Raw genomic sequence first — 26148 nt, forward strand, 5'->3', positions numbered from 1 at the left:
TAGGAGAAATGGATAAATTCCTAGACACACACAACCTATCAGGACTGTGTCATTGATAAAAGGAAAACCTGAAAAGATCGATAATTAATAAGGAGATTGAATCAGTAATAAAACTTCTTCCATCAAAACTTCTTCCAAAGCCCAGGACCTTAGGGCTTCACTGCTAAACATTTAAAGAAGAATTAATACTAATTTTTCTCAAACTCTTCCAAAAAACAAAGCAGAGATAATGCTTCCAAACTCAATTGATGAATTCTGCATTACCCTGATAATAAGTCAGACAAGAACAATACAGTAATAACAATTACAGGCCAATATCCCTGATAAACATAGATGCAAAAATTCTTAACAAAATATTAGCAAATTGAATTCAACAGTACATTAAGCAAACCATTCATCATGATCAATGGGATTTAATCTAGGAATAAATACAAAGTTGTTTCAACATATGCAAATCTATAAAGGTGATATACTACATTAACAGAATGAAGAAGAAAAACAATACGATTATCTCAATAGATGCAGAAAAAGCTTTGCAAAATTTCAAAATCGTTTTATGATAAAAACTTTCACCAAATTAAGTATAGAAGTAATGTGCCTCAGCACAGTAAAGGCCATATATGGCAAACCAACCGCTGACATCATACTCAATGGTGAAAAGTTGAAAATTTTTCCTCTAAGATCAGGAATAAGACAAAAGTCCCCACTTTCAAAACTTTTAATCAAAATAGTACTGGAAGCCCTAGCCAGAGCAATTAGGCAAGAGGAAAAAAAAAGTCATCTGACTTGGAAAGGAAGAAGTTTAAATTGTCTCAGTTTGTAGATGACATAATTTTCTATATAGAAAACCCTAAAAACTGCCACAAAAACTGTTAGAATTAGTAAACAAATGTAATAAAATCACAGAATAGAAAATCAACATAGAAAGATTCGTAGCATTTTTATACACTGAACTTTATTTCTTAAGAAACCATTAACAGCTTCACCGGCGCCCTAGCGTGGCGCCAGCCTCCAGCTCCCAGCTCCCGGGGCTGAGGGGCAGCCGGAGGATGCCGACCTGCGCGCGCGCCTGAAGTAGGCGTGGGCGTTTGAGGAAGCTGGGATACAGCATTTAATGAAATATTTATGCTTAAGAAGTAAAAATGGCAGGCTTCGTAGATAATTTTCGTTGGCCAGAATGTGAGTGTATTGACTGGAGCGAGAGAAGAAATGCTGTGGCGTCTGTTGTCGCAGGTATATTGTTTTTTTTACAGGCTGGTGGATAATGATTGATGCAGCTGTGGCGTATTCTAAGCCAGAACAGTTGAACCATGTCTTTCACACATGTGGTGTATTTTCCACATTGGCTTTCTTCATGATAAATGCTGTATCCAATGCTCAGGTGAGAGGTGATAGCTATGAAATCGGCTGTTTAGGAAGAACCGGTGCTCGAGTTTGGTTTTTTCATTGCTTTCATGTTGATGTTTGGGTCACTTATTGCTTCCATGTGGATTCTTTTTGGTGCAGATGTTACCCAAACACTCTGATCTGCAAATCTGGAAGAACTGAAGAGCTATGGACCTGAGATCACTTCTTAAGTCACATTTTCCTTTTGTTATATTGTGTTTGTAGATAAGTTTTTTTTATCTCCCAGTACACTTTGCCGAATGGAGTAGATTGTACATTAAATGTTTTGTTTCTTTTTTCTTTTTTTTTTTTAAAGAAACCATTAACAATAGCTACCAAAGAAATGCTTAGGAATACATTTCCCCTAGGTGAAAGACCTGTATATAGAAAGCTATAAAGTATTAATGAAAAAAATTGAAGACATGAATAAATGGAAAATATCTCATTTTCATGAACTGGAAGAATCAATATTGTTAAAATGCTGGTATTCTCCATGGTACTCAAGGAGATCTATATGTTCAATTCAATCCCTATCAAAATTCCAATGTCATTTTTCACAGAGATTTTTTTTTTTTTTGAGATGGAGTCTCACTGTGTTGCCCAGGCTGAGGTGTAGTGGCACAATCTCGGCTCACTGTAACCTCTGCCTCCTGGGTTCAAGCGATTCTCCTACCTCAGCCTCCTGAGTAGCTGAGACTGCAGGTATGTGCCACCACTATTTTTTGTATTTTTAGTAGAGAGAGGGTTTCACCATGTTGGCCAGGCTAGTCTTGAACTCCTGATCTCAAGTTATTCACCTGCCTTGGCTTCCCAAAGCGCTGGGCATGAGCCACTGTGCCCAGCCCACAGAGATTTTCTTTTTTAAAGATCAAAATTTGTATGAATCACAAAAGGCCATCTTATACTTACACCAGGCTATTTTAAGCTCATAACTTAGCCAAAGCAGTAGCCAAAGCAATCCCGAATAAGAAGAACAAAGTTGAAGGCATCATACTACCTGACTTCTTAAATATATCATGAAGCTATAATTTTAAAAAACAGCATGTTCCTAGCATAAAGGCAGATGCATAAACCAATGGACTAGAATAGAGAACCCAGAAATAAATCGATGCATTTACAGTCAAGTGATTTTTGACAGTGGTGCCAAGAATACACTTCGGGAAATAACAGTCTTTTATATAAATGGTCTTGGGAAAACCAGATATACACATACATAAGAATATAAACACAAAATGGGTTAAAGACTTAAATATAAGACCTGAAACTGTAAGACTACTAGAAGAAAACATGGGAAAAAGCTCCATGACATTAGCCTGGGCAATGATTTTTTTGGATATGACCTCAAAAGCATAGGTAGCAAAAGCAAAAATAGACAAATGTGATTACATCAAACTAAAAAACTTTCACACACAGCAAAGGAAACAAACCCCTGAGTGAATAGATAACATATGGAATGAAATAAAATATTCAAAAATCATACCTCTGATAAGAGGTATAAATTTATATATATATGAAACAGATAATTCAATACCAAAAACCCCAAATAATTTGATTTTAAAATAGGCACACACAAAAAACTGAACAGATATCTCTCAAAAGAAGACATACAAATGACCAACAGACATGTTAAAGAAATACTCAGCATGATTAATCATCAAAGAAATGCAAGTTCTGTGAAATGAAACAATGCTAGGATATCACCTCACACCATTAGAAAGGATATTATTAAAATAAAAAGAATGATAAGTTTTGATGTAGATGTGAGAAAGGGGAACCCTTGCATACTGTTAGTGGGAATGTAAATTAGTACGATCATTATAGAAAACTTCATAGCAATTCCTCAAGATATTAAAAATACAAGTACCATATGATCCAGCAATCCCACTACTGGAATATATCCAAAGGAATGAAATTAGTATGTCAAAGAGATACCTGCATGGCTATATTTCTTGCAGTACTATTCGCAATGAACAAGGCATGGAGTTAACCGGAGTATCCATCAACAGATAAATGGATAAAGTAAATGTGGTACGGATGGAATACTATTTAAACTTTAGAAAGAAGGAAATCCTGTCACGTGCAACAACATCAATGAACCTGATGACATTATATTAAGTAAAATAAGCCAGGCACAGAAAGACAAATACTGTATGATCTGACTTACATGTGGGATCTAAAGTTGTTGAATTAATAGAAACGGACAGTAGAATTGTGGTTACCAGAGGATGGTGGTTGGAGGGAGTGGGGAGATATTAGATGACATGAAATTTAAGCTACTTAAGAAGAGTAAGTTAAAGAGATCTACTGTATAACATGGTAACTATAGTCAATATGTTGTATTCTTGAAAAAAGAAGAGATATGTGCTATACATAAATTTAAATGAGGTAATTTTTTTTTTTTTTTTTTTTTTTTTTTTGAGATGGAGTCTCACTCTTTCACCCAGGCTGGAGTGCTGTGGTACACTCTTGGCTCACTGCAGCCTCTGCCTCCCAGGTTCAAGCAATTCTCCTGCCTCAGCCTCAGCTACCTCCTGTAGCTGGGACTACAGGCACACACCACCATGCCTGGCTAATTGTTTTTTGTATTTTTAGTAGAGACAGATTTTCACCATGTTGGCCAGGATGGTCTTGATCTCCTGACCTCGTGATCTGCATGCCGCAGCCTCCCAAAGTTCAGGGATTACAAGCGTGAGCCACCATGCCCGGCCTAAATGAGGTAATTTTAAAACGCATTGGACAGCATTTTGCTTTAGTTTAGTATAATACACTTATATAATATAATGTACAATTTTTAATTGCTAAATAAAGAGGCAATAGCAATAATAAGAGGAATGAATGAACAAATTTCCAAAAAAACAAAAACAGAAACAAAAACAAAAGCCTTAAGATCTTGGCAAAAAAGGTCTTTTGCTATTGGGAGATTAATGTTTATCCCGATACTATCGCCCAAGGCTTCAGTTTTTCCTTTTGTATCAATTGAAAGACCATTTTGAAATGTGTGTAAAGCATGCTAAATTTACCCAGAATATTATTCAAGAGTCGATTGTTATTGCAACGTCTGTTTTCAGTTTTGTGTCAACCAAGGTCTTTTGCTTTAATATCACAAACCTCAAATTGATGACTCACACATCTAACATGATTTCAATTCAATCTCACTCAGCTGCCACAGATCCTGGAAACTATGCCCAGATGCTCAGCTGTTATTCTGTTATTATTTGAATAGCCAAGTGTCTTACAAGAAAAATCAGATTAGGAAAAAAAATATTGGGAAACAAAGCATTAATTAACAATTTCAGCACACTTTCTTAACAGATGCTATCAGTTGCTGCGTATCTATGCGATTCTCAGTACTCAAAAGAGTTTGCTACATTTTTCTAATCGTGATGTTGGTCAAACTATGTAATAATTTCAATCAATTTACATTCCTACAAAATCAGAAAAATCTCAAAACTTCAGTAAAATGTGGGGTGTGAGCCATAAGCCATTTCTTTTAAATAATATTAAGCAGAATGAAATTCAAACCCACAACGAAAGGAGATAAATATATAGACAAATATATAGATTTAAATATATAGCTAGTATGATGTGTTTGAACTAAAAAATTTCCTAAAAGACTTTCATTATTGTTTTTAGCTGCAGTGATATAGTTTGGATTTCCCCTCCAAATCTCATGATGAGATATAATCCCCAGTGTTGAAATTGGGCCTGGTGGGAGGTGATTGGATCATGAGGCTGGATCCCTCATGGGATCCACCATAGTGAGTGAGTTCTCACCAGGTCCAGTTATATAAAAGTAAACCTCCCCTTGCCCTATTGCTCCTGTTCTTCCATGGGAGACGTTTGCTCCTGATTCATCTTTTGTCATGAGTAAGAGTTTCTGGAGGCCTCACCAGAGGCTGAGGAGATGCCAGCTCCACACTTGAACATGCTCCATGTCCTGTACAGCCTGCAGAAATGTGAGCCAATTAAATCTCTTTTCTTTATTAATTACCCAGCCTCAGGAATTTCTTTATAGCAATGTAAGAAAGTCCTATCATAGAAAATTGGTACTAGAGTGTTGGTGTAAAGATATCTGAAAATGTGGAAGTGATTTTGGAACTGAGTAACACTCACAGGTTAGAAGAGTTTAGAGGGCTCAGCAGACAGGATGATGAGGGAAATGTGGAACTTCTTAGAGTTTGGTTAAATAGTTGTGACTATGGTTGATTTTGGTTGGAAATGAGAAACTTATTGGGAACTGGAGCAAGGTCATCTTTGTTATGCCTTACCAAAGAGCTTGGCGGCATTGTGTTCATGTCCTAGGGATCTGTGGAAATTTGAACTTAAGAGTGATGACTTAGAGTATCTGGCAGAAGAAATTTCTAAACAGCAAAGCATTCAACATGTGGCCTGGCTGCCTCTAACAACCTATGCTCAGATGTGGGAGCAAAGAAATGACTTAAAGTAGGAAGTTATATTCAAAGGGGAAGCAGAGTGTAAAAGTTTGGAAAATTTGCAGGCTAACCATGTGGCAAAGAAAGTAAAAGCTTTTTAGGAAGGATAATTGAAGCAGGGTGTGGAGCAACCAATTGCTAGAAATAGTTGCATGGCTGAAAATAAAATCGAGTGTTTGTAGCCAAGACAATGGGGAAAAGGCTGTGGAGGCATTTCAGAGATCTTTGAGGCAGGCTCTCCCATCACACTCTGAGAGACCTAGGGGTACTGAATGGTTTCATGGGACAGGACCAGGGCCTGGTGCCCTACACAGCCTCAGGACTCTACTCCTTATATTCTGGCTACTCCAGGCCCAGCCATGGCTCAAAGGGGTCCAGGTACATCTTAGGCTGCTGCTTTGGACAGTGCAAGCTGCTATAAACCTTGATACCTTTCATGTGGTGTTAAGCCTGTGGGCACACAAAGTGCAAGAGCAAAGGGAGCTTGGCTGCATTTGCCCAGATTTCAGAGGATGTATGTAAAAGCCTGCATGGCCAGGCAGAAGCCTGTCTCAGAGACAAAGCCCACACAGAGAACTTCTACTAGGACAATGCTGAGGGGAAATGTGAGGTTGGAAGCCCCAGAGAGTCTCCCCACTGGGGCACCGCCTACTGGAGCTATGGGAAGGGGCCACCATCCTCCAGACCCCAGAATGGTAGATCCACTGGCAGTTTGCACCCTCCGCAGGGAGAAGCTGAAGGCACTCAACTCCAACCTACGAGAGCAACCACATGCGTTAAGCCCTGCAGAGCCATAAGAGTGAAGCTGCCCAAGGCCTTGGGAGCCCTCTCCTTGCAGCATTGTGTCCTGAATGTGGGACATGGAGTCAGAAGAGATTATTTTTAAGCATTAAGATTTAGTCACTGCCTTGCTGCATTTCAAACTTGCATGGGGGCCTGTATCCCCTTTCTTTTGGCTAACTTCTCCCTTTTGGAACAGTAATGTTAACCCAATGCCTCTACTCCATTGTATCTTGAAAGTAAATAATTTCTTTTTACTTTATAGGCTGATAGGTAGAAGGAACTAATTTCCAGATAAGACTTTGGATGTTGGACTTGGGACTTTGGAGTTAATGCTGGAATGAATTAAGACTTTCAGGGACCATTGAGAAAGGATGATTACATTTTGAAATGTGAAAAGCACATAAGACTTAGGGGGCCAGGAACAGAATGATATAGTTTGGATATCCCCTCCAAATTTCATGATGAGATGTAATCCCAAGTGTTGGTGGTGGGGCCTAACAGTAGATGTTTGGGTCATGGGGGTGGATGTCCCATGATTTGGTGCTATCATTCATTACCATAGTGAGTTAGTTCTCATGAGGTCTGGTTGCTTAAACATGTGTGGCACTTTCCTGTCTCTCCATTGCTCTCATTTTGCCATGTGAGACACCTGCTCCTGCTTAACGTTCTGCCATGAGAAAAATCTTCCTGAGATCTCACCAGAGGCTGAGCAGATGCTTGCACCATGCTTACAGTACGTCCTGCAGAACGATGAGTCAATTAAATATCTTTTCTTTATAAGTTACTCAGCCTCAGAAATTTCTTTACAGCAATGCAAGAATGGCTTAATACATGCAGAAATAAAATTATGTACTACATATAACAAGATCTTAAGATTCCTTTATTACTCTCTTTATATTTTCATTCCTTCCCTATCAAAACAGAGTTATTAATGCAAGGCTGGATTAATGCATATTTGCTGATAAGCAGGGTTATTAATAAAGCAGGTATGTGACTTTCTCTCACTTCTGTCTCTGCTCTAACCTATGCGTCTTCTGCTAGAATAATAGATCATTCAGCCAGTTTGACAGCGTTCACTTCTCACCAGTTTCTCCTTTCCTTGCTGGGGTGTGGAAAGTCTGAGTTTAGGCTTAAGAGAAGGAGTAAAGCCTTATGCTCTAGGCTACTTTATCTGTGTTCTGCATTATGATGTAGGGGAAAATCCCAGCTAAATTAGGCTGTTTTGCTTTATTTTATGACTGCTCCTTGTGGGAGGTGGTGGGGAGAGGTTCCTCCAATTTAGGTCAGGATCCTTTATTTCCTGCAGGCCCTAGCCAACATACCATTAACCAAGAAAGAGTTCACGTTTTCTTTAGCTTGACTTCAAGTTCAGAGAGACTTTTTTTCTGACTCTAGGTCCTGACCTCCATTTTTTTTAGAGCATTTACTTTAGAAAACTTTGTGATTGTAAATTCTTTCTGTCCCTTTGAGATATAAATCTCTTAAATAGCCTCTTGCCACTTTTACAACCCAGGAATGTCTTTTTGAAAGACCTGGGAACCAACTCTTGGAAATGTAAACATGAACGGACATTACACCCTATCTACCAAGTCTTCAAGGGAGGGTGGAAGCCTAACTTCAATGAGCAGCAATTAGCAAACACAGATGGCCTAATCACAGAGAAAAACATTAGCAATTTAGGAAAACTCAATGTACTCAACACATCCCATTGAGGTTAGAAGAGGGCAATGGTTATCCCTCAGTACTTTTCCACTAGCTCACCCTGTGCTTAAAACCCCTCTAACTTTTCTTTCAGTGGAATTGAGTTGTCCCTCTCTCCTATTGCAGTAGGCTGCATAAAGTCATCCTTGCCTGTTTAACTTTGTCCACTGCAATTCGTGCTTGGACACCCTCTAACAACCTCCTAAATCTTACATTTTCTTATGCTGCTTTGGCTGTGAGGATAGGGTGGTCTAGTTCATTTTCCAAATTGTCCCTTAAGCAAACTCAAGAAAATTTTCGGAACCTTAGGACTACAAATAACATAATTTGAAAACCATCAAATTCTACCTCCCTCAAATGGAAAAGGAGAGATTCATCAGCATCCTCTTAATGCCACTCCTGCCCCCTACCTCCAGTCTAACACTGGTTTTACTGTATAAGCTATCATTCCCAACACATCTTCCAAACTCTTTGGATCTGGGGCCATTTGTTGTAGGTATTACATTCCTTTAGCCTCTTCCTTAGTTGGTACCCATTGTGGCTTAGTAAGAAGTCTCCAAGTCTCCATAGAAGAGATATTCTCATTTGAAATGTCACAGTTGTCAAAGGTGGTGAAGAGCGTAGTGTGGATATTAGCTGAGCCTAAGTCATTCTTAAACTCTCTGGGTGATCTGTTGAGAAGATTGAGCCAGAGTCCTATATGTGTCTATCAACATGAACTGATTTGTTGGGAAGGAAGAACAAGGATTAGTGCTTCTAGAAAAACAGAGAACAGCATGGCATCTATTCCCCAGACTGGTCCAGGGTATCTGCCTGAACTCCAGAGGAAAGCTGTGGTAAGAATTTCAAGAAAAAAATCAGGCTTCTTAGAATACAAACCTTACCAATTTATAATAAAATAGTATTTATGAAAAAGTATGACAGAAGTAAGAGATGCCCATAAAACTGAAGTTCTTATTCTTAATGTAATAACATTAAAAAATTTGGAATAAACTCAATTATAGTGGTAAGAAGGAATGATTCCACTGAGCAGCTGGAAAAACAAATTTTTTATAATGATATTTGACTTCGTATGATTTGACCTTTAATAAAGTCACCTTAATAAGATTTTTGTGTGTATAGAGGAATAGCATAGCAGGAGGGAAGGAGAGGCAAATGAAAATGGACAGAAATTCAAATGTATTTATTGTACATGTGGCTTACTTCCTCCTGGGTTAGCATTTCTCAGAATGTGTTTTTTGGAACACCAGTATTTTCAATCATGTTGAGACATAATACATGCTGTATACATTTTTCTTATGGCTATGTACAATGGCATCTAAAGGAACTTGGGTGGACAGACTCAAAGGTGCCCCCCATGAGCTCTGTCTCCTGGTGTTCATGGCCTTGTGTCTCTTCCTGCTGAGTGGGACCTGTGACTTGCTTGTAATCAATAAAATATGACAAAAAGTGATAGCATATCACTTCCATGATTCTATTAGATTGTATAAGATTCCACTTTACTAGCCACTCTCTAAAGATTCTCCCTCTTGTCTCGACAAATTAAAGACATACTTGAAAAGCCAAATGGCAAGAAACTGCAGCCAGCACCTAGGAACTGCAGGTAGTCTCTAGGAACTGCAGCCAGCCCTTAGAAACTGCAGGCAGATTTTAGGAATTGCAGGCAGCTTCTGAAGTTGAAGGTACCCTCCATCTGAGAGCCAGTAAATAGCCAACTCCTTGGTCCTACAACTGCAGGGACAAAAAAGCTGGCAACAACCTGAGTTAGCTTGGAAGTTGGTTCCTCCCCATCTCACACTCGAGATAAGAATGCAGCCTAGCTAATAACTTGGTTGTAGCCTTGTGAGATCCTGACCAGAGGGCCCAGCTATGATGTATCCATATTCCTGACCCACAGAAATTGTAACATAATAAAAGTGTAGCATTCTTTTAAGCCACTAAGAATGTATTAACTTTTTATGTTGCAAACATAAATAAATAAATATTGCAACAGAACAATTCTGATTGTAGAAATCTGTTAACTCAACACTCCCTAAACTTAGTTGGGAGGTGTGAAGTACATTAGACTAAGAGTTGACAATTGTATATTTAGTGCCCAATACAGTGCTTAGATTACAAGGAGTACACGTACTTGAGTGAATGGATGAGTAGCTACCTGAATGAACATAGTTACAATGCTTTAGATACTCAATAAGGATGCTTACTAATATATGGCTCTCTCCCTGAGAAATTTTCATGTTTTCCCATATTTTCAATGATACCTTATACTTAGTGGCTCCCAAATCCATACCTCTGGTGATCTTTCTCGTGAAATGCCAGTATTAGAAATCAAGTTTCACTTGACTATCTCGCAGGCATCTGAAAGCTAACACTTCCCCAAAGGAAACTGTTGTCATCTCCACACTACTGTCCATACAAAGCAAATCCTAGGAATTATCTTAGACTGTCTTCTGCCATACGTCTCTTGTATTTGCTTACCAAGTCATATTGGCTGTAATCTCTTGCAGCCTGATTATCTGCCTATTCTATTTCTGAGCCTAAACAACTTAATGGAGAAAATGCACAGTTTTACCATCTGGCCTCATTTTAAATTCATCCTCTGCCTCATGCATATCAGGCTCATCCTAAGACAGGGACAATGTCCACACACTGAGTTAGCAGAGCCCTTCCTCCTGCTTTCTCCTCTCCAAGACTCCTCCAGCTGGTCTGGAGGTTCTCCATACCTGCCCAGCCTCCCTTCCCTCATGCCTCTGGCAAAGAGATTCTATCAGAGTTATAGCCTCCTGAGCTGTGGTCTGCTTTCAAGGTAAAGTTGCAAATAATCGAGAAAATTACTTCTGCGTCTGCCTCTTCTCCAAGTTTAGACTCTTCCCCCCATCACCTGCTTTTTTACTCTTCAGGGATATTAGATGGTGTTTCATTGTTGTTGTTTTAGTCTTTTGTGCAGAGTTGGTATTTGTTATCAGTGGTAGGGTTTGTGTGTGAGAGCTTACATCACTATTCTAGAAGTGGAACTCTGAGAGATTTTTAATATATGAATTATGTTTGGGACTTTTTTTTACTTTGTTATTTACTTCTGGTTATATAGCATTGTATTTAAATTGTGTGGTTTACATAATTTCAGGAATCTAGTCAGATAGACTTATATGCTTATATGGCATCAATTTATAAAATGATGATTAAAAGTTATATATTACATAGAATATACTAGAATATATAGAATACACTAGAATAATATGTAATGCACTATAATAGAGTACACTAGAATAATATATATTATATAACATATGTATTCTCACTATCCTTACTTACATTTTGTCTACTTGGTCTGTCAATTGAAAAAATAAAATACAAGTATTGCATCGTTACTCTATTTTGTATTTTTCTATGTATAACTGAAGATTTTTGCTTTACATATTTTATATTTTTAGAAACATAAGGCTACATGACACCTGTAAGTCCATTGTGAATTAAACCCTCATCAATATAAAGTTATCACATATAACTTTCTTTGATATTGATATTGTAAGCCTTTACTTTTTGTTCACATTTACTTAGTGTTTGTGTGTGTGTGTGTGTGTGTGTGTGTATGCTGTATATCAAAAAGTATCTAACATAAGTCTTAATCCATTTAGAAGTTTATTTTGCCAAGCTTAAGAACAGGCTCATAACACAGTCTCAGAAGGCCCTAGAACATGTTCCCAAAGTGATTGGGTTACAGCCTGGTTTTATATGTTTTAGGAAGACATATGACATCAGTCAATACATGTGAGGAATACACATTGGTTTTCTCTGGAAAAGGCAGGGCAATTTGAAGCAGGGACTTATATGTCATAGGTGGATACAAAGATTTTCTGATCAGCAATTGGTTGAAAGAGTTCTATGATCTAAAAGCCTAGAATTGATTGAAAGGATGTTTGGGTTAGGATAAGGAGCTGTAGACACTAGAGTTCTTATTATGTAGATGAAGCCTCATAGGTGGCTGCCTCCAGAGGCAATAGATAGCAAATGTTTCCTATTCAGAACCATAAAAGGTGCTAGACTCTCAGCTAATGTCTTCAGTATCAGAAAAAGACCTGGAACAGGAAGGGGGTTCTCAATAGAATGTACATTTCTCCCACAAGAGACACCTTTTCAGGACCATTTCAAATTATGTCAAATATATTTTGGGGTAAAATACTTCAATTTCCTTGAAGGCTTGCTATCTGTCATGTGATACTATACTGTTGGAATTTAGTAACTCTTTGCTACAGAGTGTTTTGTCAGTCTTAAGATCTCTATTTTAATATGAATGCTAGTCAAATGTGTCTAAACCCCAAAATGGAGAAGGTATAATGAGGCATGTCTAACCCTGTCTCCCCTATTGTGGCCTGAACTAGTTTCTCAGTTTTCTTTGGAATCTGTTGGCTGAGAAGAGGGTCCATTCATTTGGTTGGGAGACTTAGAATTTTATTTTGGTTTACAATGCCTAGAACTTAACTTCCTTTTGTGGATTTGTTTTATTTTTATTTATTTTTAAAACAGATCACAAGTCAGGTACATATAGGTAGGTTACTCCTCCCTAGACAAATAAGTTTGGTCAGGGTTTTTTTTTGTTTGTTTTTTTCTTTTGACTCATGTTGACAAAAAGAGTCATACTCTGTACAATATTTGAAGAGATTCATTCTAAGCCAAACATGAGTGACTGTGACCCATGACACAGCCCTCAGGGGGTCTTAAGAACATGTGCCCAAGTGACTGGGGTCCAGCTTCATTTCATACATTTTAGGGAGGCACAAGACATCAATCAAATACATTTAAGAAATACATTGGTTTGGTCCAGAAAGGTGGGACAACTCAAAGCAGGTGTAGGGGGTTGGGATAACTTCCAGGCTATAGGTAAATTTAAACATTTTTCTGATTGACAGTTGATTGTTTGTCTAAAGACCTGGGATCTATAGAAAAGAAATGTTCAGGTTAAGATAAAAGATTGTGGACAAGGTTATTTTGAAGTCTTACAGTGGCTGCCCTTAGAGACAATAGATGACAAATGTTTCCTATTCAGATCTTTAAAAGGTAGACTAGACTCTTAGTTAATCTCTTCAGGATTGGGAGGGACTGGAGGAAAAAGATCTAGCTATGTTAATAGATTCCTTACATATGCAAATTCTCACCCTCCCACCCTCCCACAACGAATTTCCAGGGCCATTTCAAAATATAGCAAAGAAACATGATTTGGGGTAAAATATTTTGACTTTCTTCTTTGTCATGTAATGGTATGCTAGACTCAAGTTGGAACGTAAGTCACAATATATAGGATTAAATAAAACCCATCTGATAAGAATTTATGGTTTGTAGGGCATGACTCCCCAGACCTCTTAGATAGGAATTTGGGCAGATAAAAAAATCAGAGCCTAGTCCTCACTAGAATAGCTATTATTAGATAATTTGTTTGATATTATGATATAATTATATTTTATTTTCATTGCATTTCTCCAATTTTAAAAGTGAGTTTGTTTTTCTCCTTTATAATTTATAAAGTATATAACTTTAAATAACATCTTTATAACCTATGATTGTCAACATATATGTTTTCCATCTTGCAACGGAAGCAACGTGGTTGGGGTAAATACCCAGGGTTCATCATCTGACACCAAGAAGATTAAAGACGTGGACACACAGGAGGAGCGGGTTTAGTAGTCAAGGTTTAATAGGCAAAAGAAAGAGAAAGGAGAATAGCTTTTTCCCTGGCAAGAGAGAGGGACTTCCAAGAGGAAAATCCGGCCTATGGCTGACCACAGCAGATTTTCTAAGCAGGCTTGAGGAGACAGTGTCTGATTTACACAGGGCCCATAGATTAGTCTGACCAAGTGTGACATTTACACAGCACATGGGGAAGGCTGGCCAACCCACCCTAATATTATGCAAATGGGCTTTCCACTTGGCCAGCACCATCTTGTCTGCTCCTTACTGTACATGTGGCTGGCAACAAGAAGGAAACATGGAGCCACCATTTTGAACATGCCTAGTCTCAGGTAGCCTTTTCCCATTGGCACAACTGCTGGCATTCACCTGGCTTCCAGCTTGCTTGTCTATGTCTGCAGTTCGATTTTACAGGCTGCTCTTTGTTAGAAAAGAAAATGATCTGGGGGATGCTTTTCATTAAAAGGAAAACCTTACCTAGTACTCCCATATCCTCACCATCTGCCTAAATGATTTCTTCTTAACTCCTGTTTCACAATTTCTAATTAATCTCCTACTTAATGAGGTATGAAAAAATTAAGATATTTAAACTTGCCAGTTTTAATCTCCTTCCTTCTGGGGGGTTTTCATACTGTACTATAGGGTTTTGGTCTCCACTGTATTGTTATCATGTGTAGATTTTTCATCTTAGCAAGAAAGAATAGATAGATAGATGACAGATAGGAATAATTATGTATATAATCTGTAGCCATAACCATTTAGGTATAAGTCTGTGTTCAAATATATACACAGGACAACTTTCATGAAGTTTACATTTTACTTTTCATTGCACTAATTATATATTCAAGTAGATTCATCAGGAAAGATAAATGGATTCTATATTCCTAAATCTTCACATAATTGACAGTCTTTCTGTTGTCTTTGCATTGACAAGACTGTATAGACCCCTAGTGTATGCACATTCTATACAAGTTGCTCCACTTCCATCTGTCAGCTATTTGGCTGACAATTTAAAGCTAGACTAATTTTTTTTCTTGTAGGTGACCCCTTCTTGTCTAGATATTTGAAGTATTCTTTCCTTAGAGTTCAATAAATTCACGAGGATGTTTCTGAATGTTAGTTGTTCTTTAATACAGTTTTCTCTATATGATAAACCCTGATCTATAGTTTCAGGTCCTCATTCAATTCAGGAAGGGTTTATTCTATTTTATCTCCAAATATTTGTCTGTTGCATGTGTTCTTCTTTTCGTATTCAAGCATGACAATTATCTCAATGATGGATTTCTATTATTTTCTATAATTTTGATTATCATCTATTCAATCACATTCTTTGAATGGTATGATATTCTCAAGCCTGTTCTCTATTCATAGGCTTTTACATTTTTATGTCTCTTTCTTGCTTCCCATGCAGTTTTAAGATCATCAGTGTCATTTTCCCCCTTACTTTATTTCATGCTAACTTTCCTTTTGTTGCAGCTTGTCTTTCTCATCTTTTTATCATCTCCCACTTCATAGAGCTAATATTTTCTTTAATTTCCTTTAAGAAGGTGAAGTCATCCAATCTTTCTTCTGTTGTCTGGGAGAAAAATCTTCTTTGAACGCATGCTTTTTATCAAGCAACATAGCATATCATGCTTTCCTTTATGCTCTATACTTACTGCATAGAGACCTTGTTTTTCCTTTATCCGTTTTTAAATGTAACTGTTCCTTAAATCCTGAAAATTGACACAGATTAGTTGCCTTACTTCTCTGGTATACACTTGAATTCCCCAGTTAGAAGTTGGTTGGAGCCTGGATATTGGTGTTTATGTTGTTTCTGTCATTCAGATGCTATGATGAGAGGGGATTAAAAGGGGCTGTGAACAGCCACAGTCAGGATGCTTAACTCTGTGCCTCCATTGGTAATATGTTCATGAGGAGGGGTTGGGTTGACAGCTTGTTGATGGATGTAGTGGCCCATTCTCCTTTCTTTGCCATATTTGGTGCTTAACTACAGCAATAACCCTCAGCTAAAACAATGGCCAGTGGCAACAGAGCAAGACACTCTTAAAAAAACAACAACAACAACAACAACTAAATCAATACATAAAACAGTGGCCAGTCTGTAAGGTCCGCTGTTGGGCCTTCAGGAGCAGCAACTCCAAGTGAGATGTTCTCCACTTTACCCTAGCCTGCCAATGAGCCCAACTTTGCAAGACAGTGGTATAAGTGTCCAACACCTTCAAAGCATGTGGGAGTAATATATGATGAATGCATGTCATGGATTGGCGAACTGATCAAAATACAATGGCTCACAGATTGAATAAGGAAAAAATGGGAGAATAAACAAATATCTTATTTCACAACAAAGAATTAATAGAATTCTAAGTGTATTTTCATAAAATGAAGTTCTGCATTTTTAAAGTATTATTTACATGTGTTAAAAATAATGAGAATATACTTTAGATTTAACTGTTGTGAAACTATTATAAAAGTGGCAACTATTTGAACATACTTTTTTAATAAAAAGCTTGCATTGTTTAGAAAAAGGCAGCTTAGAGTTTTTATTTTTGTATGATGCCTCATTACAATTTTATTTTTTAAAAGTTGTCAGTATAAATTAACATATCAGAATTTCAGTTGTAAAAAGATACTTTAAAAGTCTAATGCATCACTATTTTCTAGAGATGACAATTCAATTCCTTATATACTACATTCATTTAAAATTCTTAGAAAAGAAGAAAGAATATGTGGAACATTTTAAGATGAATAATGAAATAATTTGATGATTCTTAGAGGCAACAAGGCAATAGTCTTTGTTTAACCTTAAAACTGTCTGCCACTCAAACTAAAAAGCATTATAAATCTACTTGGTTATCTAATACATAATTTCTCAAGATTCTCTAGTTGAAAATGCTTTTAAAGGTTTTTATTGCTGCTGGAAACATTATCTCAATATTCCTCTTACTATTTTGTTTATAAAGAAACTAATAACTAAAGAAGTTTCTACTAGTTTAGTATATTTTCTATTATCCAGCAGGAAAACAAAAACAATGCCAGATTAATCACTTTTTTTGAAGTAACTAGAGAAATTTTATATTTACAATATCATTTAGGAAAAAAAAGCAGCTGACTTCTCCAGAGAATAAAACTGGTTTTTAAATTTCTATCTGAAGTTTAAGTTCCTCTTTTGTTTCTCAATATTAAATATAAAATCACACCCATCCATTAATCGTACATATGCCTCCATATCTCTAGACAATAGTGAATAATTTAAATAAAATTTGTCCAATAGGAAGAAAAACCACTTGTTAAAGGAAACAATGACTAGGTAGAGACATCATGTTTCTGAATTTCTGATTTAAACAATATTGTCTTTGAAAACAACAGCCAACAATGATGACATCTTGGCTGAGTTTTGACATTAGAATATTCCAAACTCTCTACCATCACTACTGGAAGTTAGACGACATCCCAGAAAAAAAAAAAAAAAACATGATATTCAACTCACAGAACAAATTTCAAGGTCAATCTATTAAAAAGTGTTATTATGCAATAAATTATGAAGCAAACTTTAGAATTGTTATTGCTTTGTTGGTTTTTTCCCTTCTCCTTTCCACTGGAGTGTCCAATCAATAATTTATTAAAATTGTTGAAGCTTCCCTCCCAGGGAGGGGACCTTTGGTATCCCTCTGGACGTCTCTGCATTTCAAAGCCTGTCTGATGTCATGTAGGCAACTAATCATCACTTTTTTTGTTGACTTAAGCCATAATTCTCAAATGACCAAATGAAACCATCTATATAAAGTCCTTAGCATCATGCCAGCAAAGAATGAATACACCATAAATCTTTGTTGTCACTGCATACTGTTAATATCATCATCATATTGTTACCTCTTACTAAACATTCCTAAATATATGAAATATTGTGAAAACCTCTCCATATTAGATTCATCAAAATTTTTTGGTTGCTCTCCATCAATATCTGTATTTACTTTGAAAAGGTTAGTTTCTCTCTTACTTGTTCTATTTTTTAAAATTTCTGCTTATCACTGACCCTGTCTTTGTCTTCCCCTATTTTTCTCCTCTTTCACTTCCTCTGTTCCTTTCCTTTTATATTTAAATGATTGTTCTTTAAATGTATTTTAAGGTACACATTACATACATAGTTTTCTTTTCTCTACATATGCTCTGAATTTTCTATTGGGAGAAGCTGGCACAGAAAGGCAAACTACAATAAGTGACTCTTCTTCTTATGAAGATCTCTTAAAATTTAGAATTTCCTAATTTTCTTTTTTTTTGAGATGGAGTCTTGCTCTATCGCCCAGGCTGGAGTGCAGTGGCGCGATCTTGGCTCACTGCAACCTTCACCTCCTGGGTGCAAGCGATTCTTCTGCCTCAGCCTCCCGAGTGGCTGGGATTACAGGTGTGCACCACCAGACCCAGCTAATTTTTGTATTTTAGTAGAGACACGGTTTCACCATCTTGGCCAGGCTGGTCTTGAACTCCTGCCCTCGTGATCCCCCCGCCTCGGCTTCCCAAAATGCTGGGATAACAGGTATGAGCCACTGCGCCCAGCTCCCAGATTTCTTAAATCAAGTTTTTCATCACATGATCTGTCAAGCGTCACAAATTTAGTGCCTCCAAATTCAGGAAGGCAAATTAAAGAGTGACGCTGGCAAAATGCTCCCTCTAGCAGACTGGGGAGAATGCAGGCAGCTGCAACTAATTGCTGCCCAGGGGAACTATAAACCCATTTTGTCCAAATCTTCTGATTTTTCAAGAGAAGGTAGAATTATGAAAGATTTTTGTAAAATCTACAAACTTTTAAATGTTGATAATCAATTCTTAAGTCTTTAAAACACTGTGTAAGACCCTCAAAATATGTAAAATCGTTGACACTTAGGTGTGTCAAAGACGTGGAGCTCAGCACAGAATATGCTTCCCATTCTACTGGGCACAGTTGTTGCTAGTAAGACGCTGCTCAGCAGAAAATAAAGTCCCCAGTATCCTTTGCAGTTAGGTGAAGCCAAAAAATGGAGTTTTAGCCAACAGCATGTGAATAGAAGTGATGCGTCCATAGAAACTACCCATGTAAGCCTCCTCCATGTGCTCTTTCCTTTCTGGCTGGGTGGAATGGAAAGAAGCACAAAGGCATCATCATTTTGGGACCTTATATACTTGCATGAAGATGGACGACCCTACCCTGCCAGCTCATTCACACAGGATTGTTCTGTCTGCAAGATCGTGATTAAGACACTTATGTTTGTAGATCCAATTATTGCATAGTTAGCCTCCACTAACTCAGTAAATTTAGGAGATTTTAAAAGATAAGTTGATCTTCAAGCTTATTTAGAGTTTCTAATATGCAAGGAATTATTGAACCCAGTGTAACAGATTTTTGTCCACCATTTCACTGACCAGAGGAAATTCTAAATTTTAAGAGATATTTAGAAGAAGGAGTCATTAAGTATAGTTTAACTCTCTATGCCAACTTCTCCAATACTAAATTCAGAGCTTGTGTAAGGAAAAATAATAAACATAGAATGTCCACTTTAAAATGCACTTAAAGATAAACTACACTACTGTGAAATTTTATATAACTAAATTTATATTAATATAGTTCTTCTTATACTTCTAAAGTTTACTTTTTATTGTAACACCTCTATGAAGTAGGTATCTTGTATCCATTTTACAAATGAGGAAACCGAGGCACAGAGAATTTAAGTGACGTGATCAAGCTCATATAACTAGTAACTGACAAAGCTAGGATATTAGAACCACGCGATTTGGCTCCAGAGTCTATGTCCTCAGCTGCTAAATTATATTACTCTCCCAGAGTTTGTTTGGCGTTTTAAAATTCCCCTTCAGGATTTCTCAAAAGTTTATTTTAGTTGGTGCTTTCACTCTACACTGCTATGGATATTCTTTCTGTCATAATAGTGGGAAGCAATGATGGACGCAAAATAAACCATCATGAGAAAAATTCTCAAGCCAATTTGGATGACTTTTCCACTGATTAGCAATTATGTCAACTCTTCAGCTTCCTCCAATTTGAATGTATTACATTTTTAAATATGAATATGCTGGTTCTCAAATTCTGCCAATAAAAAGTATAAAAGTTAGCATGCAGACAGTTTTTCATGGCAGCCTGCTTTAGGTAAAATTTATCACAAAAATGTTTAGATGTTTTCAGATAGTGATTACAATATTTTATTCATGTTACTTTGTAGTTTAAAAAGCATACACATATTCAAGGAAATGAAATCATCATCTCATAAAGAGATCTGCACCGTCATGTTCACTGAGGCATTCTTCACAGTAGCCAGCGTGTGGAAACAACCCAAGTGTCCATGGGTGGAAAAAAAAGAATCTGTGATAGACGTACAAATAATCTCTAACTTATGAGGGTTGTACTTATGATTTTTCAAATCTATGATGGCATGAAGGTGATATACATTCAGTATAAATCGTACTTTAAGTGCTTATACAATCATTCTGTTTTTCACTTTCAGTATTCAATGAATTACATGAGGTACTCGATACTTTGCTATAAAATAGTCTTTCTGTTAGATGATTCTGTCCAACTGTAGGCTAATGTAAGTGTTCTGAGAATGTTTAAGGTAGGCTACACTAAGCTATGATGTTTGGTAGGTTGGATGTATTAAATACATTTTTCCACTTAGGATATTTTAATTTTATTATTGGTTTATTGGTCCTTAACCTGCTGTAAGTCAAGGAGCATCCGTACAGAATGGAATATTATTCATCTGAAAAAAGAATGGCATCTTGCCATTTGCCAAAACATGGATAATCCAGTTAAGTGAAATCAGTACGGCACAGAAAAAAATATTGTGCAATCTCACTTATATGTCAAACACACAAAAAAATCAGATATACAGAGTTAGAAAAATAATGCTTACTAGAAATGGGGGTGGGAAGAAACAAAGAGTTGTAGCTCAGAGGATACAAATGAGCAGGTGTGATGAACAAGTCTAGAGATTCTAATGTACAACATGAGAACTACAGGTAATGAAATTGTATTGGAGATTCATGCTAAATGAGTAGGTTTTAGCTGGTCTTGCCAAAAAAAAAAAAAAACAACAACAAAAAAAAAACAAAAAGAAAGACTATGTTAGATGATAGATATATTCATTTGCTTTACTATGATAACCTTTTTACTGTCTATATGTAACCCATAACATCATGTTGTATATGTTAAGTGTGTATGATAAAATGTATTTTTAAAAATCAGTGAAAATAAGAAAAATAAAATATAAAAAGCATGCAAAGAGAAACCAAGCCATCTAATCAATCTGATTTTAATATAATTCAATTGTTGACCCCAGTTCTCCTGTCTTCCACTCACTCTCTTACACCCTCCAACTGTGATGGGCTAAACCTCTTATATTCCGGAGTGGGGGTGGAGACAAGCGGAAAAGAAAGGTGGAATAGAAAGATAGCAGAAGATGAGGGGGTACAGTTGAGTCTCCTATTCCCATTATTATCTGTTCCTAATATCCTCAATATGAATGGAGCAAATATCAACAACCAGGAGATTTCTGGAATCCCTACCGTACTCTTAGAATTTCCAAGCAGCAGTAGAACCAAGGATTGCTTCCGCTAATATTTGAGCCAGAAAACAAAACTGCCAATAGGTGGCACTATACCACAAATAAGAAATGGACGGCTTTGGATGGAATTCCTTGGTGGCTAGCTGGGCTCACCCAGTCAGTTCACTAACCCTGAAGAAAATGCAACTCCTTATTTTATGGAATTTAATTGTGTTGTTTCCCTACATATTAACTAATGGCAGGAGTGTAAAGTACTTTCTAACACGTTATCTTATTTGATGTAACAACCCTAAGAAATGGGCATGGCTTATATATTATTATTGTACCTTTGGTAGAGGACATGGAGGCACAGAGATTAAATGTGATGTTGATTAATACAGAAAATAGTACTATTGATTGCTGATTTTGAAAATGAATTCAAAAAATAATTTTAAATGGAGTTTTAAAAATTACTCTATTATAAAAGCTCTGAGTATAACACTGCATCTTAACTCAGGTAAATGGTTTCCATGGCAGCCACTATAATACAGCTCACATATGTTCTTCTTTTGCCATGTAACATCCAACATACAAAATGCTAAGGTCTGAGAACAGTTGCTACTTACATGCCCTTTACATTGTGTTCCTCAAATAGCAGCTGTCTTAATCAAGCTTTTGGCATCATTATAACACTATCTCATCAGCTTAGACAAGGGAGCAAGTCTTAGTGCTTTGCTATGTATAGCCAGCAGACATAGATCCAATTTAGAGGATAACTATCTCCTATTTTTAGAATAGAAATTTTAAAGAAGCAACATGCAGAAGAACTTCTTCCAGTTTTACACTAATTAGAATTAGATTTTCACTTTTTTAACCCACTTTAAAAGAAGCATTAATAATCTGAGCAAGAAACATTAACAATCTTGTATCCATACTGTAGTTTAAAGAAGCATTAATAACATAAGATCCATACTATAATTTAAAGATTAGGATTATAACTCAAAGTTGTCAATACATACAAGGCTGCCATGCTATTAATGAGACCTACAGAAAACCTTATACTGGCTTTGACTGTTTTTTTCTCTTAAAGTCTTAATATTTAGCATTGGTTAGGAAAGGAATAATAATAGTTGTACCTAAAATATTTGTCTATATCATAGAGAGATACTAGATTGCACTGTTTAATTATGTAATAGTAAAAAAAAAAGGGCATAAGAATTTGAAAAGAATGTTCAACTAAGAGTCCCATTAATTTGAGTAAGGTAGATGCATTTGTTTTGAAAACTAACGAGTTTGTTAAAGGGTTCTATAATGGAGGAAAATTAGTCTAATAATAGAGACTTGCACTTCAAACATTAGTTTAGAAGAAACAAAAATAGACAAACACATTCTCAGTTCTGCATTATTAATTCAGATTGCTGAGCCCATAACACTCCAGACACTGAATAATAAAAACTCACTTGTATGAAATGTATGACTTGTTCTTTTGCAGGGCAAATCTTTTCCTTTTGGATGGGACACTAAACACACTTTAGACTTCAGAAGTAACTCATGGAAAGAGGAAATGTTTGCAGTCTATTAGCATTCTCATTTACCATTTCAGTTACTTGGCAGTAAAACTTAACTTTAATGTTAATCAGAAATACTATTAAGAATGTACTTCAAAAAGAAGATAGCCCCTCAAAATAGGAGAAAGATGAAAAACATTAAGTACATTTCATCAATTTAAAAAACTTTTTTTCACATGTCAATACTGCAGAAATCAAGATGCATCTTCTCATCAATAATGAGTCATAGTATAATTGGAAGCATTTTTTTTTTCTTTTCTGGTGGTACAAGAAAAACTGCTCATCTTAAAATGAATGTCTTTTAGATTCAGTGAAATATGTTATCTGGTTTCAGCCTCTCTGCTGAAACTGAATGAATATGTTTTCCCTACTTGTGTTGCCTCTGCCTCTTTTTTCTTGCTTTTTAAAATGTATTTTAAAGAATTGCCCGCTTTTCCCTAATGTTTTCATGATGATGGTAAGTTTTGTGTGTGTATGTACATGAGTATTTTGCATATATTATGTATACATGCAATTATATAGCTAGACAAATTATGGAATATACTGAAATTAAGGAATTTGAAGTTATTATATTGGGGGAGAAGACAATAGAGACTTCATATAAGGTTGGGGACCTCATATAAGGTTGGGAGACTCATGCAGTAGTGAGATGGTCATGTTTTAGCAATAGCTTGTTGCACAATGACTTGGAGACATTTGCTTTGACATTGGCAACGACACAAACATACACGTTAAAAATATTCTAGGATATTATAATAATGCCAATTTCTCTAAACTAAGCCTTTCTGCCTAAATCTTATTTTTATAATATCAAGTGATTATATACTTTTTCTATACCATTGCAGTAAGCAATTATTTCTCTTATTTATTGTTATAACTTGGTGGCTTCATTTTTGTATGTGTGTCACTTGTATTTCAAAATTGTATTGCAAATGCTATTGGAATAGAATAAGTCATAGAGAATTATGCTGTATTTTTCTCTTGTAATTTCTCACTTTTCCTGATACAGTTTAAATAATGTTATTTAAAGGACTGATTAACTGGGAGGATTCATCTCCTCAGCCTGCTTGTAAATAATATAAAAATACATAATCAACTTTTTTTAGGTAACGAAAATAGATACACAATATTTTTAGGTGTTACTTTCATAATCACATTGTAACTATTATTGCATGCTTTGAGGTTCAACACAGAATCATCAGCTACTTTCTTATAGAAGAAATAAGTCAATAAGTAACATTATGAAGTTGAACAAATGTGAATAAAGCAGCACTGGTGCATATAACTTACACTTTATTATTTGGACTAAATTACGTGAAGTCAATAAAATTTACATTTCTTACTATTGTAACAGTTTGCAGTTATTCCTTTCTTGGTGCTTCTGATAGTTTATGTTGTGGAACAAACATAACTCTGTTGAATATTGTAACAGATGTTCCATATACTTCTTCAAAAGGGTCTTCTACTGTCTTTATTCACACTAAAATTACAGTATAGAATTTTTAAATGTGAATATAAATAATTACCCAGTAATTAACACATGTATATATATATTAAACACATGTATATATGTATCTGTATACACAAACACACACATAAACCATTCACATTTCATCTTGTTCTCACCAAAATGGACAAAGCAGCAATTCACCTGTGTTGAAATCTTAGCAATGGGAATGTTGTTATTTAAAATTTCAAATCTTCAAGCCTTGTCTTTCCCATCTGACAGTGGTAAGCATAGAGTGTACTGAACTCTATGGACAAGTACAAATCTTCTGAGGCTTTGGGGACTCTCTCTGGCCAGAAATAAAAATGTTTTAGACACAAATGATTCAGCCAGGAATAAACCTTTGTTCCTGAACTTCAATATCTCATTAATTCTTGAACTTTTCAAGGTTTTCAACATCTAAACTCAATTAAAAAGCTGTTATTTTATCTTATTTTCAGATCAAGACATAAATGATAATACTAGTTCTGAAGAGCTTTCCAATTTGAAACTATTTCTAGTTCAAATTTTTATTTTCGTAAGAAATTCTGAATTTAAAATTGCATGATAAATTCACAGGTAATATCTGCTTCTCAGAAAAGTCATAATACGAGAGGGTTCAGCTTAATGGATGTTATCTTAGCAACTCAGACTGCCTAACACTAAAGCAAACAAAATATGGTTGCAAAATTTGATCCAAAATAAGACGCTTATACAGTTCATGACATAGTATTCAATGTCAGAGCAAGCTTAGCTCTGGTCTAGCAATTATCAATTTTTGAAATGTATGAGGACAGATAAGGTTACTCCAGTGCTGTATGTAACAGTCAGCAAGAAGTACAGGTCTAGGAGACTAGGGGTACTTAGAGCTAGATAAGTTAATGACCGCATTATAAAGTGTGACAATCTGTTCATTCATGACACAACTCCAGTCATTGGCTGTAAAGTGTCCTCATCCTTCATAACTTCATTGGCTGAAATGATCCATTCCTCCAGGAGAACACTGTCAAGAATTAGGCCATATCAGTCTTAATATCAGGTCCTTATTCAAATAAGCTAATACTTAAGCAATCCTCTAGTCCTGGAGGAGACTACAATGTTAGGGAAAGAAAATGAGTTCTCAAGACGAAGTAGGTATTTCAGGGTACCAAAATGCTCAGGTGCTAAGCCCTAATCTCTTGGGAGCCGGAGTTACTACAAGGTCTTGGAACAAAAGCACAGAGTAGCTTAACCAAATGTGGCTTAGTTTTTATGCTTCACATGAAGTTAGGAAATACACAGTCCAGGCTTCGTGCGTCTGCTCACGTATGCCCTCAAAAATTCAATTGCCTTCCATCTTTCTAATCTGCTGTTCCTAAAGTGGATCTTTTCTCCTCATGGTCACAAAATGCCTGCCTATTATATCCATATTCCTGGAAGGATGACTGGCTTTTTTATTCATGAACAAAAAGCCATCTCCAATATTTTATTATCTGTAAATGTAACACATTACCGCCCTTGACTGCAGCCAAGGTTGAGAGATTAAATTATTTTCTTTAGGTACATTAGTGGCCTGAACATAATCAGAGTTACATTAG

The 26148-nt window shown here is 36.2% G+C and overlaps 1 long non-coding RNA gene across 1 annotated transcript in view; it reads right to left on the bottom strand.

Annotated features, from left to right (window-relative positions):
* Positions 1-26148, bottom strand: part of LOC119624877 (uncharacterized) — a 263450-nt gene that overhangs the window by 186244 nt on the left and 51058 nt on the right. The gene's annotated exons all lie outside the window — the stretch shown is intronic.

The sequence above is a fragment of the Chlorocebus sabaeus genome, chromosome 8 (assembly GCF_047675955.1).
Source record: "Chlorocebus sabaeus isolate Y175 chromosome 8, mChlSab1.0.hap1, whole genome shotgun sequence".
Classification (NCBI taxonomy): domain Eukaryota; kingdom Metazoa; phylum Chordata; class Mammalia; order Primates; family Cercopithecidae; genus Chlorocebus; species Chlorocebus sabaeus.